Source organism: Caretta caretta, chromosome 20 (assembly GCF_965140235.1).
Source record: "Caretta caretta isolate rCarCar2 chromosome 20, rCarCar1.hap1, whole genome shotgun sequence".
Classification (NCBI taxonomy): Eukaryota; Metazoa; Chordata; order Testudines; family Cheloniidae; genus Caretta; species Caretta caretta.
In genome coordinates, this window is record NC_134225.1 from 23,927,690 (window position 1) to 23,946,824 (window position 19,135).

The following is a 19,135-nucleotide window of genomic DNA, read 5'->3' on the forward strand; positions in this document are numbered from 1 at the left end:
ACCGTCCCTGCCCTAAATAGAATAGAGCTTGTCAAAATTTTTCCAGTGGGACAGTTTTCCATTGGAAAATGCAAATTCAACACAATCGAAACATCCACGGCAACATACAGTATCAACTTTGTCAAAATGTTTATAGAAAAACTATCAGAGCACTTCATTTTGATTTTATTGTTTCTAAAATAGAACGGCTGAAATGAGGCACTTTGATAAGGTCATTTTGATCTTTCCAAAACGTTTCCAAATTGGAAATTTTTCACAGTGAATTTTAAAATCTTGATGTTTTGTTCCAATTTAGGATTAAAGGAAATTTTAAAATGTCAGAATTTCCTGAGGAATGGAACTTCTGAGCTTTGACCAGCTCTAAGATAGACAAGATAGTAGGGGAACAGAGGCTGGTCGTGATTTGACCAGGATCATGGAGCTGGGACTAGAACCCAGAAGTCCCTGACTCACACTGATACAGCACCCTTCAAATCAGTGGGAATGCACCAGTGCAACTGAAGGCAGAATTTTGCCAGTGCAACTCTGCGGTAGGCCCGTTGCTGAGTTGCAAATGCAGAGAGAGAGAGATGCGACGGGGTACTAGAGAATACCATGCACAGTAAGTAGCTGGCTCTCCGTGGCTCTATGCCTGGTTCCAGATCGGAACAGAAGCATTTTGCATAGGCGTGATAGCATGAGATTCCAGAGCAACAGAGACCCAGGCCCTGCCTATCTGAGCAGAGACAGCTACTAACAAAGACCTGGAACGTTCTGCCCCTAAGGGGAAAGTTAGATCTTCCAAAGAGCCGGGAGGGGCAGGGATGCGTGCAGCTGTGCCATCCTGCGGGAGCTGAAGTGCATGGAGTTCCCTTAGTTTAAAAGGGAGGGAGCTGCCAGTGTGGAGACCAGGTTCTGGTTTGGAATCTGATCCCCAACTTTGTGGTGCAAAATGGCACCGTTCTATTGACATTCCAGGCAGGCTGCTAGATCTGTTTGTTTGCACCGGCTCCTGGTGAGCGCAATGGAGCTTGGAGAGGGCACTGAGCTGTGTTTCTGCTCTGCTTGGCTGATGGTAGTTGGTTTGTCTTCCCCCTATGGAGAGGGGGTAGAGCCACCTGGACTGTTACTTATAGACTCTGTTTTGAGTGGCTGGCAAGGGCTCCAGGAGCACAGAATGGGGCTGCTCTGCTAGGCTGGTTATGGGTTATTTTTACATTTTGTAGATTAAAGTAGGTGCCAGAGTAGGAACCAGTTCGGGCAGGAGCTGTATTGTGTGTATCTGGAAGCAGAGATGGCGTTTCTGCCAAACGAAAGCGTGTTTGTTGTTGTCACAAATGTGTAGTTAAAAATGTTACCAGTTCCCTCAAGGAAACACAGGTAGATGGTGAAGCAGCCTTCCCATCTGTCTGCGGGTTACTTCGCATGCTGTGTGTTGCAGTCCCAAATAGCCACTTCCGCATGTTATATCCCCAAACAAATCTGGGATGAGAGAGCCTGTTTTTGGAATTGTATTTGTACATTTGTAATGGAGGCAGAAGCCCAAACCATGACAATAAGGGATTTGCACTTTGGCCCACCTGTGAACACCCGTATTTTTGCAGCTCCTTCCACAGCCTCCTTCCCCCAGAGCTCCTGCTCCCAACATCCAGCCCAGAGACACTAGGGGTAGAACCTGAGCTCCATTTAATAGAGCTGTTGAAAGATTTTTCTCTCCTAATATTAAATAAACCTGGAACCCGAAAAGAGGAAAATGGAGACACAAAAAGGGAATAAATTTGGCAATTGGCACCAAGAGGAATCCAGCTATTAGTTGGCTCAGAAATGTCTGTAGGCGAGCATTTACCGCTGATCCACCTTTGTCAGCAAGACCCAAGCTCTAGGGTTCTTGACAGCCTCTAGAGATACGTTTTTCCTGTATTTGTACAGCGCCTAGCGCAGTGATGTGTGACTAGAGCGCCCAGGCACTACCGTAATACACCTAATAAATAATGTACAGCCCCTAGCACAGTGGGGTCATGGTCTGTGGCTGGAGCACCTAGGCACTACCATAATACACCAAATAAACAATGTACAGCGCCTAGCACAGCACCTAGCACATGGTCCATGGCTGGAGCACCTAGGCCACAGGTGGGCAAACTACAACCTGCGGGCCACACCTGGCCCATGGGACCATCCTGCCTGGCCCCTGAGCTCCTGGCCCGGGAGGCTAGCCCCCGGCCCCTTCCCCACTGTCCCCGCTCCCCAGCAGCCACACTGCTGCGCGGCGCAATGCCCTGGGCGGGGGCGCTGCAGAGCCCGGCCTGACACAGTGCTCTGTGCTGCGTGGCGCGGCTGCCTGTCGTGGTGCAGCTGCGCTGCCAGTCACAGGTGGTCCTGGCAGCGCGGTAAGGGGGCAGGGAGCAGGGCGGGGGGTTTGGATAGAGGGCAGGGAGTTCGGGGGGTGGTCAGGGGCATGGATGGGGTCAGGGCGGTCAGAGGGCGGGGAACAGGGGGGTTGAATGGGGGCAGGGGTCCCAGGGGGGCAGTCAAGAAGGAGAGGGGGGGTTGGATGGGGTGGCGGTGGGTGGTCAGGGGACAGGGAGCGGGGGGTGGGGTGGGGGGGCAGGGGTCCCAGGGGGGCAGTCAGGAAGGAGGGGGGGTTGAATGAGGTGGTGGGGGGCAGTTAGGGGTGAGGGGTCTGGGGGCAGTCAGGGAGAGGGGGTGGTTGGATGGGGCAGTGGGGGGCAGTTAGGGGTGGGGGATCCAGGGGCAGTCAGGGGACCGAGAGCAGGGGAGGTGGATGGGACAGGAGTCCCTGGGGGGCCATCAGGGAACGGGGGGGTTGGATGGGGCAGGAGTCCCGGGGGGGCCATTAGGGGGCGAGAAGCAGGGGGGCCGGATGGGGGGCTGGGCCATGCCTGGCTGTTTGGGGAGGCACAGCCTCTCCTAACCAGCCCCCCATACAATTTCAGAAACCCGATGCGGCCCTCAGGCCAAAAAGTTTGCCCGCCCCTGACCTAGGCACTACCGTAATACACCTACTAAACAATGTACAGCACCTAGCACAGTGGGGTCGTGGTCCGTGGCTGGGGCTACTAGAAGCTACCGCTGTATAAATGAACGCTACCAATACTGAATGGCAAAGCTCTTCTTCCTTGTCTTTTAAAAACAGTAACTCAATAATTCATTGGTTTCAGAGTAACAGCCGTGTTAGTCTGTATTCGCAAAAAGAAAAGGAGGACTTGTGGCACCTTAGAGACTAACCAATTTATTTGAGCATAAGCTTTCGTGAGCTAGCTGTAGCTCACGAAAGCTTATGCTCAAATAAATTGGTTAGTCTCTAAGGTGCCGCAAGTACTCCTTTTCTTTCAATAATTCATTGACGCCATCCAGAGGCTTCTGATGACTTTCCTAACCGAGAAGAAAGATAGTGTTGTGGTGTAAGCACAGGACTGGGAGTCAGGACTCTGGGTCCTATTCTCAGCTCTGCCACTGACTTACTGTGTGACCCCCACCTGGTGCCTCAGTTTACCCATTTGTAAAATGGAAAGGAGGATCCTGATGTCTTGCCTAGCTTCATTCAGATGGACCGAATTCCTCTGTAGCAGGGAGGGTTGGAGAGCAAGGCGGCACCTGCTCTCTCTTCCCCCAGGGAGACCCCTGGATCCCTGGCGGAATCTGTTGTGATGGTTTCAGGCTGAGCTCCAGATTATTAGCAATTTGTGCATTTAAATTTCTTGCAGTCTGGAGGAACTTGGGGCTGGCCAGGCTGAGGTGTCGGGAGCTGGCTGGAAAGGAGTTAGGGGGTGAGCTGTGGGGGCACAGGGTGGGGTTATTCCTGAATTGCCAACCAAGAGCAGCACAGAGGTATGAAGGGGATGCAGGGGACTCTGCTCCTTTCCCTTAAACACACTGGTCCAGCTGGGACACAGCCATCTGTAGCCACGTCCGCACTGCAAAAAGACAAGCCCTGAGTTTTTGGGCCCTGTGGACATGGGTGGGGCCCCTACCTTCCTCAAACTAGGGCTGCTCCAGGGGCTGCCAGCCCTGCATGGCACGAACAGTGCACTGAGCTCCTGCACAAGGAGTGCCCCCCCATACATACCAACCCCACCCCAGAATTCCCCTCTCTTCCCATCCCCACATGGGCCCCCAAATGGCTCTTCAACCCCACATATACCCCAACAACCCTCCACCAGCCCCCACCTATCCTGATGACCTCCCCCCGCACACACACATCCCAGCGGCCCTGACATACATCCCAATCACTGCAGCCCCCAACGTCTCATCCCCCGATCCCAATATCCCCCACTTGCTCCCAATCCCTTACCCCGCAGCCCTCCAACACTCCCCACTCATCCCATAACCTCCCTAAAACTCACCCCCGCCCATCACTTAGTTCTGGGACATTCCTGGCCACTCTCCAGCACGCCCGTCCCGCTTCCCGGCTCAGCGCACCTCTCCTGTCCCAGCCTAGGGCAGCTCCCCCAGACCCTGGCTGCCCAGCACAGCGCACTCCCATTGCCTGCCCCTGCAGTTGCATGGCTCCACGCCCCTCAGGTTTGGCCAGACTGCCATCTATCCTGATGGGGGCAGGGGAGGCAGCCGGCCCGAATCTGAGTGAGTGGCTGTTGCAACCTGTTGCATGGGGTTGCAGTGCTGCTCAGTTGGCTCTTTCCCCTAGTGGTCAGGGGCCCCCCTGAGACAGGGTCCCTGTGAAAGTGCACTAAGGGCACATGGGTTAATCTGGGCCTACAAAGAGGGGTGCTGTTGCATTACTTTAGCAATCTCCATGTTAAATCCCAGAGGAGACGAGGCACAGGTAGTTCTAACCCTGATGCTGCTAGTCAAGGCCGGTCCATTACCCACCGTGACCTGGCAGCCACCATGCATGCAACTTGCAAAATGTATTATTCTTTTGGGGAAGTGGGGGTGGGGCGGGGTGAAAGACCATTGGCTCTGTTAGGTCTTGGCTCTGGCTCTGGAAGGAGGGTACTTTGGGGAGCTGGTGCATGGGGAGCTGATGTTCCCAGTCCTGCTGTCCCTACCTCCCTTTCCTTCAACACGTGTGGAACAGCGATAAGCTGGAAGAACCTGATGGGAGGAGAGGGGCTGCTCATCCCTAACGGGGCTTTGAATGATTAACCAAAGCTGCAGCCTTATGACTCCTCATGCTGGCCAAGTGGCAGAGCTCCATGGAGCGGGTCAGGGGAGATCCTGAAGGAGGTTATCTCCTTGTGAGGAGCACTTTGATCACGGCTATAAGCATTGCAGCTGCTTTGGGCGGACACTTGGCTCTCCCCTGCCTTGCAGTGTGGGGGATGATTCAGAGCTTACATAGGTTCCTTATTTCCTGAGGCCAGAGTTGAAATAACCATGGTGACATTCGGCCAAACTTTAAGAACCCGATCAGTTACCAAAATGACTTTGAACTCTCCCTCTGCCCCTTTCCTTGGCCACATTGTCAAGACTTGGGGTATCTGTGTGAGCCACAGCTTCTCCTTTGGAATTAGCCTGGACATACCAGCTGAATAGGGCATCTGTGACGTCAACTGGGGATGTCATGAACCTTGCAGCTCGGCCTGGAATTTGTGACATCGGGTAGTGTCACCATGGCAGCTCATGATGTCACAAAGACCGGGCTACAACACCACGGAATGAATCAGCAGGAGAAACAGGGCAAATGCAAGGTGAAGCAGTGGGGTTTGGTGACTAGAGCAGGGACAGGGTTGGGAGTCAGGACTCCTGGGTTCTCTTCCTGGCTCTGGGAGTGGAGTGGGTGCTAGTGGTTAGGTTAGAGGGTGGGCTGGGAGTCAGGACTCCTGGGTTTCTCTTTACAAACATAGGCCTCCTGTGTGGCTTTGTGCAAATCACATCCTGTCTCTGTGACTGGTTTCCTGGCTGTGCTCTGGGGATAAGAACGGTCACCTCCTGCACAAGGGCAGGGTGTGCTTAGTCTTGCGCCATTTGCGATCCACAGCTGGGGGGAGCATGTGCTGTTGTGAAAGATGAGAGCGTCTATCTCCGCACAGATAGGTCTCTGGCAGCCGGCATTGCTGGGAAAAGAAATACAGAGACGGCACATGAGGGTTTGGGGAGGCTGCTGGGAAGGAGACATGGTGCTTTGTAAAGTTTCCTGGAGTTTGGCAGCTGCCTTTAAAGATTTTTCTTAACAGTCCAATCTTATCTCCTCCGCGCTTCAGACGAGAGAACACAGCCGCCTCCCTGCCGGTGACGCAGACGCTTGGCAGCAAGCAGGGACAGTAATAAAAATACCAGGGCTTGCCCACTTCCCAGGGTTGGTTAGTCATCAGACACGAGCCAGAAACTGCTGCAGCTGGCCATTCCTCAATGTAAGGGGACACTGTTAACATCAGCTTCTCACAGTTTGTGCCACCCATTCTCCATCACCTCCTCTGGCTGGCTGCTGTTGCTTTATTTCACAGCGCCCACAGCTCTGCCGGATACATCACAGGCTGGTCCCTGCTCAAAAACACTTACAGTCTGTGGCCCTGAACTTGCACTGGAAGCCAGGGAGGGACTTCAGAGATGTTTAGGCCTCATGTTGCCCTTATGCACTGGGGTGATATTCACCCGGAGGCCAAGATAGGCTCATAGAGCCATCGCCTGGACACGGAGGGTGACTTTCCAAAGGGCTGAGCTCCTTGCAAGTTGCTGAGCTCGGTTGTTGTGTTTCATGCTTTTGAAACCAGGTTACAGGGGCCCTGTGTAAGTGAAGAAAAATGATGTTTGCTTAAACCACGTTAGCTCAGGGCTTACCTGCACACGCATGTTATGCATTTTTAACTGTAGTGTACAGTTACACTGGAACAACCCACTCACCCAGTGTGGAGGGAGTGGTTTATACTGGTGTAGGTTATTCTTATACCAGAAAGGAAGTAACTGATACAGGTGTGAGGTACCTTTATCACTGCATTCACACTTGGGGTAGTACCGGTCTAACTCTCTAGGTCAAAATCACACCCCTAGCTGACATAATTACACCAGTACAGACACTGTGTGTGGATCTGGACCTAGGCTACACCAGGACCAGCACTTTAAAGGTGTTAAGACACTCTTTTCATCCTCTAGACAGAGCCTGAGTTAGGTGCCTAAATACGGGGTGTTTTCAAATGCATGTTTGGGCAACAGAGTCATAAATGCCTTTGAAAATCCCATCTGTAAATCATTATTTAGGAACTGAAATAAGCCTCTAAGGGTAAAATTTTCAAAAGCACCCAAGTTCCTTTTTAAGAGATTTGGGCACTTCGGAGCATTGGCTTTCAAGGAAACAGACTTTTTTGACAATGGGACTTGGGTGCTTTTGAAAAATTCACCCTTAGAGGCTTATTTTGGTGCCTAAATAATGGTTCATGCATGGGATTTTCAAAGGAGTCTATGGGAGTTTGGTGCCCCAAGTCACTTCTGAAAATGAGACTTAGGCTCCTTAGTCACTAAGTTTCAGAGGAGCAGCCGTGTGAGTCTGTATCCGAAAACAGAACAGGAGGACTTGTGGCACCTTAGAGACTAACCAATTTATTTGAGCGTAAGCTTTCGTGAGCTACAGCTCACTTCATCCGAATAAATAAATTTGTTAGTCTCTAAGGCCACAAGTCCTCCTGTTCTTTTAGTCACTAAGTGGTTTTGAAATCCTTCGGCACTCTTGAAGATTTTACCCTAACACACTTAGGCTCACAGGCTGCTATTTTCAAAGGAGTCTAACTTCCAACCCTCATTTTTTAAAATCCTGTCCTCCCGTGTTTGTATTCTTAGCCTTCTTACATGTACGCACACGCACAAACCCAACCCCAGTGTTTTGGCCAGGGACTGATCTGGTTTGCAGAATCCAACGTCACCATGGGCAGCAGTTTAGACCATGGCTGTAGCGTGTTGACCCAAAGGGGAGACCCGTCTGGCACATATCCCTCCTTATGTGAACTGCGCAATAAGAGGAAAATGCTTTAATGGAAAGATAAGCCAACAGCTGCAGCTGAACGTGGGGGAAGGAACGGGCTGTTGATCTAGAGATGAAATGTTAAGCCCGAAGATGGATGTTGCTCTCCGGTCCCTATCATATAAAACCACAATCTGAAGGCTTTTGTAAAACTCTCTCTTCCCCTTTTGCTTGGGGCCCCGCCAGCTATCCCAGCGCTTCGTTTGGGCACCTGCCCTGTAAATCCCACTCTGTGCAGCTCGTGTAAATGGTATCAAACAGCAACAGTTCGGGGGGAGGAAAATACTCTCCACTGATGATAAAGTGGCTGCAACGGCCCGGTCCCGGGCGCCTTGTTTACTTTGAAGTTTGTTTTGTGGGATGACAGGCGATGCGGGGGCTGCTGGGGAGCTGTCAGGAGGGATGTGAACCGCAGCCTCGCTCTGGCAGGCATCCTTCTCTCCTCCGCGCTCTCCCGCTGCCCATGTGGAGATGATTTGCTTGTCCTCTTCAGAGATACCGGCTGAACTCGGCTCGAACCTGCCTTGCCAGGCACTCCATCGCCGGGCTGCTCTCACGTGACCGGTGCAGCTGAGCACAGAGACAGAACCCCTGAAATGCCACCTCGGCCCCTGGTCTTGACTCTGGCCTCTGGGCCCAGAGAAGTCTATTTGGAGTTTCTCTGATGTCGACTCTGAAGGCAGAGAGCCAGGGACAGCTGACCAGCCAGCACGTCCCAGCGGGTGCCTTTGCCCAAGTCCCCTCTTGGTGCCTAGATTCCTCCCTTTGCATTTTCTCAGAGTTGCAGAGTATCACGTGACTGGCCTGGTGCAGTTCTTGGGGCTGGGGACACCCGCCTCTGTGGCGTCCAGGGCCGAGCCCCAGCCAGAGGCAGGACACTGGGCTTGATGGGCCAGTGGGCTCTTCAAGGAGGGCAGTGAATCCTTCATGTTGTCACTTTACAAACCTCCTGAAGATCACCATAGAGTTCCCCTCATTTCCTAGGGGTCTGTGTAGGCAGAGCTGGGGCTGGGATTGCAGGGGGACTGCGGGTCGGGATTGGGGGGCATTGGCAGAGCTGGGGTGGGGAGCTCAGCTTCCTTTGCCTTTCCTCATTATGCATTCTTTGGGCCTGCACCTCCCCTCCCTGGGGAGATACCAGGCCTTTGTTCGGTCCTGCACAGGGACACTTTGTGCTGGGCTGGCCCAGCATCTGTAAAGGGGGCAGGTGGGAACAACCCGACACAAGCAGGGATCTTTCTAAGCTCGGGATGAAAGGGAGCAGCAAACATGTATTCTTCTTGTTGAAGCCTGGCTGAAAAATATGGAGAATCCCCATGAGCCTTGGGGAGAGGTGGGCCTGGGGCACTGGAGGTGCAGCAATAATCGCACCCAAATGCCTGGCGTTCATCATCTGCAGTGTGTACGGCTTGGTTCAGTGGCTTTCAGCACCCCTGGACGGGAACTTCTCATACTCCAGGACGGTGCTGTGAGGTGGAGAGACTAGGCAGGGGGAGGAGGGACCCTTGATATAAAACACTCTGGGCCGCTGCGGTAATGACCCACATTGCATTTGTGCTGCAGCCATTTGGGTCCAGGCTGTACGATTGTGCAATATTTTTAATCCAGGGGAACCAGGAGGCCCAGATGCCAGCTGGGGAAAAGGGAACTGGAGGCTGTGATGTGTGTGAACAGGGAATGAAAGTGCAGGTGAGCCGATCCCCATTCGTCAGGCAGGCTAATCGGGTCACTGGCATCTTCAGTCTCCTGCACTTGGGAGGGTGCTGGCAGGCAGGGGCCTGGGAGCCATTGTGCGTCCAGGGCCGCGTAGGCGAGGGGTGAGCCAGCAGCACACGCCCTTCCAACCACTCCTCCCTGCAGAACAGGCTCCGAGCAACACAATAACCCTCTCCGCTCGGCTCTAGGTGACTGATCCGGGTTCACACGCCTTGGCAGCCACTCCATGAGGGCAAGTTAATGTTTAAAGACCATGTGGGAAGGCTTGGTTTGAAGGTTTAAAGACCATGTGCTCCCCTTGGAGCAGAAGAGAGAAGATCGCCAGGGTAGGAGAAGCCATTGGCTCTGGGGTTGGGAGGATGAGGATTCGGCAATTAACCTGCTAAAGGAAACCAAAGATTGTTTTAATAACAGATTATTATTATTTGTCACAATATCCCATGACCAAGGTCTGGGCCCTGTCACGCCAGGCACTGCAGACACACAAAGTGAGAGACAGTTCCTCTAAAGAGCAAAGGCACAGCAAAAGAAAGTAACTTGCCCAAGGTCAGCACAGGGAGTTTGTGGCAGAGTCAGGAATAGAACCCAGGTCTCCTGATTCCTACCCCTGTGCCCTACCCAGGGGGCTGTAGGCTTAGGGTCAGAGTCTCTATTGCAGCCTGTGTCATTGTTTAGGCCAGTGCACAGGGATGTAAAATGCCACTGGGTTCGGACCCAGCGTGCCCTGGTGGGAAATGACGGCACAAAGGGCCGCGCAATGGTGAAGCAGGCAGACAGGTAGCACGGTGGAGCATGGCCTGGCATGTAAAGCATTGAGTGGCATAAAAGCCAGCGAAGAGAGATGAGAGGCTCTTTATTCGCATGCAGCGAGGAGACGGGCACAGCTCCAAGACCGACACGTCAAGATAAGTTTGTGACATAAGCATTAAAAACAATCCTCGTTTGATACAATAAGCATCCTCTGCCTCAAGAAGAACAGGGCTGGGAGAGCCGGGGAGGCTGCAGCCTGCGGGGCTCTGAGAACTGGCGGAGGGTGGAACCCAGAGATGGGAGAGCGGAGGGGGCTGCAGGTCAGGATTGAGGGGGGACATGGTGAGGGAAGTAATATCTTTCACTGGACCAGTGTCTGTTGGTGAGAGACACAGGCATTCAAGTTTAGACAGAGCTTTGGCTCGGGTCTTTTTTGGATTGAAGGGGACTGTCAGGGGACAGGGGATAGCAAGAGGTCTGCAGGTTGGGACTCTGGGGCATCAGCAGACCCGGAGGTGGGGTTGGGAGCTGAGGGCTGCAGATCAGGACTGAGGAGCATCAGCAGAGCTGTGTGTCAGGGGGGGCAGAAGGGGGGTAGCTGCAGGCCAGGATTGAGTTGGTTCACCCACAACGTGCTTCCTGTTGCTTACCCAGCCTTGCTTTGTGAATAGGGTCGCTGATGCTCACACGCCTGTCCCAAGCTGTGGCTGCTCGTATGGTTATTGATGATTTATTACTCCTGGCACAGACACAGCAGGAGGCCTGGTCCCTACCCTTTGGAGCTGGTTCCCCACCCTGGCAGCCTTCGCGGCCAAGAGTTGGTTCTTGTTCTGCAGCACAGGAGGGTCCCTTCTCCCCACCCCTTTGGGGCTGGAAGGAGGGAATAAGAAGTGACTGTGTGCTGAGGAGCAAGCAGACAAATGACATAATGAGCAGCCTGGATGAGGCAGTGATGAATGGAGCCCCATCCCCTGCCTCTCGAAGCCCCTGCGGGTGCTGCACCAAACACAAAGGGAGAGCCAGGTGGCTGGGGAAGCAGGGAGAAGATAAGGAAGTGCCCTGCACCTCCCGACCCCTGCCAGTTAAATCTGAGTGGCAGCTGGTTTGGGAGAAGGTGTGGGAGCGATCTCTATCTGCCGTGATAGTAATAATTTATATCTACTGAGCACCTGGCACCTGAGGCTTGAAAAGAAGTCGCCAAACTCTAAGTCTTATCCCCCTTTCCCCCCACATGCCAGGGTTGCTGTCTCCATTTAACAGATAGGGAAACTGTACCACCAAGAGAAGTGACTTTGATCACGCAGCAAGTCAGTGGCAATGGCCAGAAGAGAATCCAGGAGTCCTGGCTCCCCCTCCTCTAACCCACTAGACCCCACTTCCCTTCCAGAACCAGGACTAGATCTTCGGAGTCCTGGCTCCCAGGCCCAATGTGAAAACACAGGATGGCACTATGTGCTTATGATCCTGTGTTCATATTTTACATCCATCTTTGCCTTTGCTGTTAATAAGAGCTGAGTTCCTCTTGGCAAGTGAGCATTCCCCCATTCAGGTTTCTGTCCATAGTAGAGACCCAAACTCTGACTGGATTGTCCCCTTGTCCCAAGCATTTTGCTTTCCCCAGAGATGTGAGGGTGAGGAAGATGGGCCCTATCTCCTGCTGAGAGTGAAGTATGCGCTATGATTAATGATGTTAATTACACAAAGCTATTCCTCGCCCCATTCACACTGTTCCCTGCACTGGTGGATTCACAGAGCCCAGGAAATTAAACAGTAACTTCATAATCGCTGCAAAATGAAAGAAATATGCAGATGTGCCTTGAACGTGATTAAGAAACACGCCACCATACGCTGTCCATTCCCAATTGCTGTTGGATTGTTTTCTTCTAACAGAGGGATAGGAGGGAGCATTCTTGTCATGGCAAATTATCTTTCTAGTTTAATTAAATGTAATTGATAGCTGTCTCCCTCTTTTGGGCTGTTTTTTCCTACCCCACTTTGTGTCCTCTTGGTCTGAGATTTTCTGGATAATGTTGTCGTCCATTCAGTGCTGATGGCCTTTTCTGTCTGTCCATCTGCTTGTCTCCTGTGTCAGATCACAGAAAAGTCTCTGCAAATGGCCCCAGCCTTCCAGTTACTTTGTTGGGATTGCGCTGTGGGGACTGGGGCCAGATGGACAAAGAGGAATCCAAGAGAAACCAGTGTTGCCAAGTTTCAGAGGAACAGCCGTGTTAGTCTGTATTCGCAAAAAGAAAAGGAGTACTTGTGGCACCTTAGAGACTAACCAATTTATTTGAGCATGAGCTTTCGTGAGCTACAGCTCACTTCATCAGATGCATACCGTGGAAACTGCAGCAGACTTTATATACACACAGAGAATATGAAACAATACCTCCTCCCACCCCACTGTCCTGCTGGTAATAGCTTATCTAAAGTGATCAACAGGTGGGCCATTTCCAGCACAAATCCAGGTTTTCTCACCCTCCACCCCCCCACACAAATTCACTCTCCTGCTGGTGCTAGCCCTTCCAAAGTGACAACTCTTTACGTAATCAAGTCGGGCTATTTCCTGCATAGATCCAGGTTTTCTCACATCCCCCCCACCCCCATACACACACAAACTCACTCTCCTGCTGGTAATAGCTCATCTAAACTGACCACTCTCCAAGTTTAAATCCAAGTTAAACCAGAACATCTGGGGGGGGGGGGGAGCGGGTAGGAAAAAACAAGAGGAAACAGGCTACCTTGCATAATGACTTAGCCACTCCCAGTCTCTATTTAAGCCTAAATTAATAGTATCCAATTTGCAAATGAATTCCAATTCAGCAGTTTCTCGCTGGAGTCTGGATTTGAAGTTTTTTTGTTTTAAGATAGCGACCTTCATGTCTGTGATTGCGTGACCAGAGAGATTGAAGTGTTCTCCGACTGGTTTATGAATGTTATAATTCTTGACATCTGATTTGTGTCCATTTATTCTTTTACGTAGAGACTGTCCAGTTTGACCAATGTACATGGCAGAGGGGCATTGCTGGCACATGATGGCATATATCACATTGGTGGATGTGCAGGTGAACGAGCCTCTGATAGTGTGGCTGATGTTATTAGGCCCTGTGATGGTGTCCCCTGAATAGATATGTGGACACAGTTGGCAACGGGCTTTGTTGCAAGGATAAGTTCCTGGGTTAGTGGTTCTGTTGTGTGGTATGTGGTTGTTGGTGAGTATTTGCTTCAGGTTGCGGGGCTGTCTGTAGGCAAGGACTGGCCTGTCTCCCAAGACTTGTGAGAGTGTTGGGTCATCCTTTAGGATAGGTTGTAGATCCTTAATAATGCGTTGGAGGGGTTTTAGTTGGGGGCTGAAGGTGACCGCTAGTGGCGTTCTGTTATTTTCTTTGTTAGGCCTGTCCTGTAGTAGGTAACTTCTGGGAACTCTTCTGGCTCTATCAATCTGTTTCTTTACTTCTGCAGGTGGGTATTGTAGTTGTAAGAAAGCTTGACAGAGATCTTGTAGGTGTTTGTCTCTGTCTGAGGGGTTGGAGCAAATGCGGTTGTATCGCAGAGCTTGGCTGTAGACGATGGATCGTGTGGTGTGGTCAGGGTGAAAGCTGGAGGCATGCAGGTAGGAATAGCGGTCAGTAGGTATTATTTGGCATCCTCCTTAAAGCTCCGACCCCATGGAGTCCTGTGATGAAGGGAGAATCCCCGGGAAACCAGGACCCAATCCTTTGGGTTTCCTATGTGCTTCAGCAATGCTGGCCTCTGGCAAGTCCTGAGGAGTGGAGCCGGGGTGGGTAATTATAATGAGATGCTACAGGTGAAGTCAGTCCCAGCAGAGGAGGGGTTCTACCACCGTACATGCCAGACACAAGCTGTTGGCCCACTCAGGTAGGGGCATTTTCCATAGCCAGCTGGCATTCTCTGTGGGTGAAATTCAACCCTGTGCAGAGGGACCAGGACAAGACCTAGGCCCTGCTTTGACTCCTCCCTACCCCCCTTAGGCCTTCCTGAGGCCTAGGTCTCAGGGCTGAAGCAGCGCCTAGGCCTTGTGCGGAGGCTCCAATGGGGGTGACTTTCGCCCTGTTTGAAGATCTCACTGTGTCCTCTCTCTGTGTCTCTCAGACAGCACTGGGTCCCTGATGACTGGAGTAGCTCTGCTTGTCTGAGTGCCTGTAAACTCTCATCTACTCCCAGGGCAATTTATTGGAACAATGTACCAAGGGTCATGGTCGATTCTCCATCCCTGGCAATTTTTAAATCAAGCTTGGATATTTTTCTAAAATATCCTGTCTAGGAATAAATGGGGGAACTTCTCTGGCCTGTGTTATCCAGGAGATCAGATGAGATCCTCACAATGGTGCCTTCTGGCCTTTGAATCTATGAATCTGCACCCTGGCTGGCTCAGTTCAGCTCAGCTATCTCCACCCGCCCACATATTCTGTATTTCCCTTAGAAAACGCAAACGGGTGAATGCTTTCAGTTCAGTCACCAGTCAGCATCTTTGTAGGCAGATAGACGTTAAGGCCAGAAAGGGACCAGGCTGGTTGTTCTCTGACCTCCTGCATAGCACAGAACTGCACCCAATAATTTCTGCAGTGAGCCTGTAACTCCTGTTTCAGCTACAGCAGATCGGTTAGAAAGACATCTACGCCTGACTTAGAGACTTCCACTGATGGAGAATCCACCCCATGGTAAGGAGCTCTTCATTGTGAGGAGGTGATTTAACTAGCTTATAAAGAGGGAGTGAGAAAGACTGGGATGACTATAACCTTTGGCCTTCTTGACCCATACAAGTGATACCCCTTTAACCAGAATGGCATCGTTAAAATGGCACAGCCCCCCTGTAATAGGGTGGCTGGCCCCTTCAAAGGCCCAGAGCCAGCCAGCCCTGTTCTGTGATCAGATGCAGGTGAGAAGGGGACAAGTGTTCCTTATAAAAGAACGGCAGGATACTGGGTTGTAGAGAAGAGCTTCCAGAAGGGACAGGTTCCTGCAGGAGTCCCTGGAGGAGGGGGATTCCTGGTGGGAGAAACACCCAGCTGGAAGTTTTGTTTTCCTTTTGCAAGTTTGTTGGTTGTTCGGACCATAAATGGAGCCTGGAGACAAGGGCTAAAGATTGACTTTGGGTGTGGCTGGTAATTCCAAAGGTCCCTGTCCCCCCACAGTGTGGATGCGGTTATACCAGTGTAGCTAATGCCATTTGGAAGGGGAATAGGCTATAGCAGTGCAAGGCACCTTTGTACCAGTTTAACTTCATCCACACAAAGGGTTGTATTGGAATAAATCTTTTGATTACAAAAAAAAGCGCGCTTTTGACATAATTTCACGGGTACAAGCACTGTATGCAGAGCAGGCCTCAGAGAGGAGAAAAATAAGAGGGATGTGAAAAGGGCATCCAGATTAATGAAGAGGAGCAAGGCAGTAGCTCAGGAACTTCTATTCACCTTGCCTCTGAGAACACGAAGAAAGGGACAATCAATGAAGCAGAAAGGCGTCAGAGTTCAAACTGGTAAAAGGAAATGCTTTTCCAAATAATCCATGATTAGGCAGGGGAACTCGCTACCACAAGATGTCAGTGTGGCTAAGTGCTCTGCAGGGTCCCTAGAAGGCTCCAAGGGCTTGTCTACACAGAGAGATTAATGGGCATAGCTCTTCTAGAATAAGAATGTCCACACGGGGAGCTATTCTAGAATAGTTATATTGCTTTACATTCACATTCTGCTTTATTTCAGATTAACTTTCCCCCATGTAGACAAGACCTAATTTGGATAACAAGAATATCCACAGTTAAAATAGTGAGGATTAGAAAACAAGCAGGCATTCTGGAATGGCTAGATCCCTGCCTGCCTCAGCACACAAGCCCCAACCTCTGATTACCAGGGGCTGGGAGGGAACTTGCCTGAGTGCAGGTTATCCCATTGCTGCCTCCTGCAGGATTTCTTGCTCCTTCCTCTGGCGCAGCTGGGGCTGCCCCTGTTAGAGATGGGATACCAGGCCAGACAGGCCCCTTGTTTGACCCAGACGATAAATCCTGTGTTCCAAATCGGTGGAGACCCCTTTACAGCTGCAAGAGGGATCTAGTTATTTAAGGCCTGATCCAAAGCCCAGTGACTGCAGTGGGCTTCGGATCAGGCCCCACAGTCCTGTGAGCAGGTTGGTTTGAGAGCTTTTCTGCAGATGGACGGGAGGGGTTGTCCAGACCAGTAGGACTCTCTGCTTCCACACGCTCAGCACAGATGGCATAGTCCCTTCAGGGACTCTCCCCTGCAGTTCAAAAGGAGTAAGAAATGCTCCGCCCGGATGGACGAGGCCTCCGTTCCCTGTGGAGAGAGGCTCCGGGTGGACCTGGCAGCTGCGTGTTTGGGAGCCGCCCCGGTCCAGCAGGGAAGTAGCCTAGTGGCTCTTGGGGCTACTGAAACTGCATCCTGCTGATGGACTCTTTGTGTCCCACTCCCGCAGGGCTCGGATTCTGACTGCAAGCTCCAAACAGCCAGTTCCAGGGCTGGCGCAGGAGGAGTGGCCAGGGAGATGTTCCACCACCGGGGGTGTTTCACCCAGCTCCATGGGGCTTTATGTCAGTGTCCCCAGGACAGCGTTTCATGCCCTTTTGGCGTGAGCTGCAGAGGGAAGAATTTCCCTTTATACACAGGTTTGCCCAGCTGTGTTTGAAAAGCCCCAGTGATAGCATTTCCTTACAATAGCTGGATTTCAGGTTTTATACAAGCCTCATCCTGCCAACCTGGCTTGCGGTGAGGGCTCAGCAGGATCGGGGCACAGCCCGTCCTGTGCACCACGCTGAGACCTAGCTCTCTTTCACACACACACACACACGGTCTCCGTTATAGCCCATGCCCTCCCTGGCCCATCCTTTCCTTGCTCGTCAGCTGAGTCCATCGCAGGGAGGCTGAGCTCTTTGGCGCAGGGGCCTGTCTCTTGGGCCTTTTCTGAGCACAGCCCCGTGCACTCAGAGATGCTGTGAAATAATAATAATGTTCAATGAGAGCAGCAATGCCGGGTGCTGAGTCACCTCCCTTTGCAGAGACTGCAGGGGCCCCTCCTGCGTCGTAGATAATCAGATGAGGAACGGTAGTTCAAACCCCAGTGCTGCTCTGAAGCAGAATCTCTCACGGGCGCCACCCTCTCGGGCAGTTCTTTCCTTGCAGGGCTCTGCTTTTCAGGCTGTGTTTTTGCTATTTGGTGTGAAGGCTAACGTGGAGGCTGCTTAGCAACAGTGTGGGCTTCAGACTTGCCAGAGGCATGAGCCCCTGTGCCGTGGAATGGTACGCTATCGGGATGCTTGTAGTGCAGCATAATCAATCCAAACAGGAGCCCGAGACAGAATCTGTGCACAGACAGTCACGCTGTGGGTCCTGGCCCCTGCAGAAGACCAGCTGAAGCCCTGAAGCATGGGAGCTGACCATAGTTAGTTATTGTCTGCTGAGGGCAATGCAAAGCTTCCTGTTCTCCTCACGGCCCATAAGGGAAGGGGATGAACAGGGGGATTCATCGATTCCAAGGCCAGAAGAGGCCACTATGAGCATCAAGAGCGAGAGCTCTTTCCCACCTCCACCCCACCCCGGCACACACAGGCCACAGAATTTCTCCAGAAGCTGGTTTAAATCATATATTTGAAAAAGAAATCTGACTCCGCTTCCCTGCATTGCCGGTTCGGACTGTGAGCTCACTGGGGCTGTGGATACGGTGTGTGTGAACAGCACTAGGGGGTCAGGAGCTCGGGGAGGGCTGCTAGGTGTCATATTGCTATCTCAACCCTTCCCCAAGAACCACAAGCTGCTTGCCAGCTCTGTCGCGCGAGGCTCCTGGCCAGGCCGAATGGAGGGCAATGGGAGTCTGTCGCGGGGCATCAGTGTCCTCCCATTGCCAGAGGCTGACTCTCTCAATCAGACACGTATCAGCAACCACCAGAGGGCACCAGTGAGGGCAAAGGTGCTGGAGAAACAAAGGTCTGAGGTGCCTGAAATGTGCCTGGCAGAGTGTAAGTGCCCAGGTGCTTGGAGAATGATGCAGCCGAAGGCGCTATAGAAATTCCATGGTGCAGGCAGCCGGGAGCTGCTCCAAACGGGGTGAAATCCGCACACGCATCCCGACTTACAAAGAGTTATTCTGGCTAACAGTGCATCCGCCAGTGCCTTGTTTGTAATGAAAGAGGTGCAGGGGCTCAAGTAGTTTCTTTACTTTCATAACTGATGCGGCAAGCCCAGCAATGCCGGTGCTATGAACTGCCAAGCCCAGTGGTGCTGGGGTTCATCCCTGGCCAGCCCTGGCACAAATTAAGCACTGGCTTCCTCCTTTTGAGAAACCAGATTCCTCTGTGACATGTAAAACCCATGGCTGCAGCTGAATTCACCAAGGGGAGGCTACGGCAGTCCCTGCTGTTCTCTGTTGCACCATGTCCTGCTCTATTAGCCTCAGTGAATAGAAAAGGACGCATTAGAAGATAGGTTTCAGAGTAGCAGCCGTGTTAGTCTGTATTCACAAAAAGAAAAGGATGACTTGTGGCACCTTAGAGACTAACCAATTTATTTGAGCATGAGCTTTCGTGAGCTACAGCTCACTTCATCCGATGCATTCAGTGGAAAATACAGTGGGGAGATTTATATACATAGAGAACATGAAACAATGGGTGTTACCATACACACTGTAAGGAGAGTGATCACTTAAGATGAGCTATTACCAGCAGGAGAGTTGGGTGCAAGGGGAGGAACCTTTTGTAGTGATAATCAAGGTGAGCCATCTGCAGCA

The 19,135-nt window shown here is 51.8% G+C and overlaps 1 protein-coding gene across 3 annotated transcripts in view; it reads left to right on the forward strand.

Moving 5' to 3' along the window:
• Positions 1-19,135, forward strand: part of LOC125627731 (LIM homeobox transcription factor 1-alpha-like) — a 64,088-nt gene that overhangs the window by 12,596 nt on the left and 32,357 nt on the right. The window lies entirely within an intron of this gene.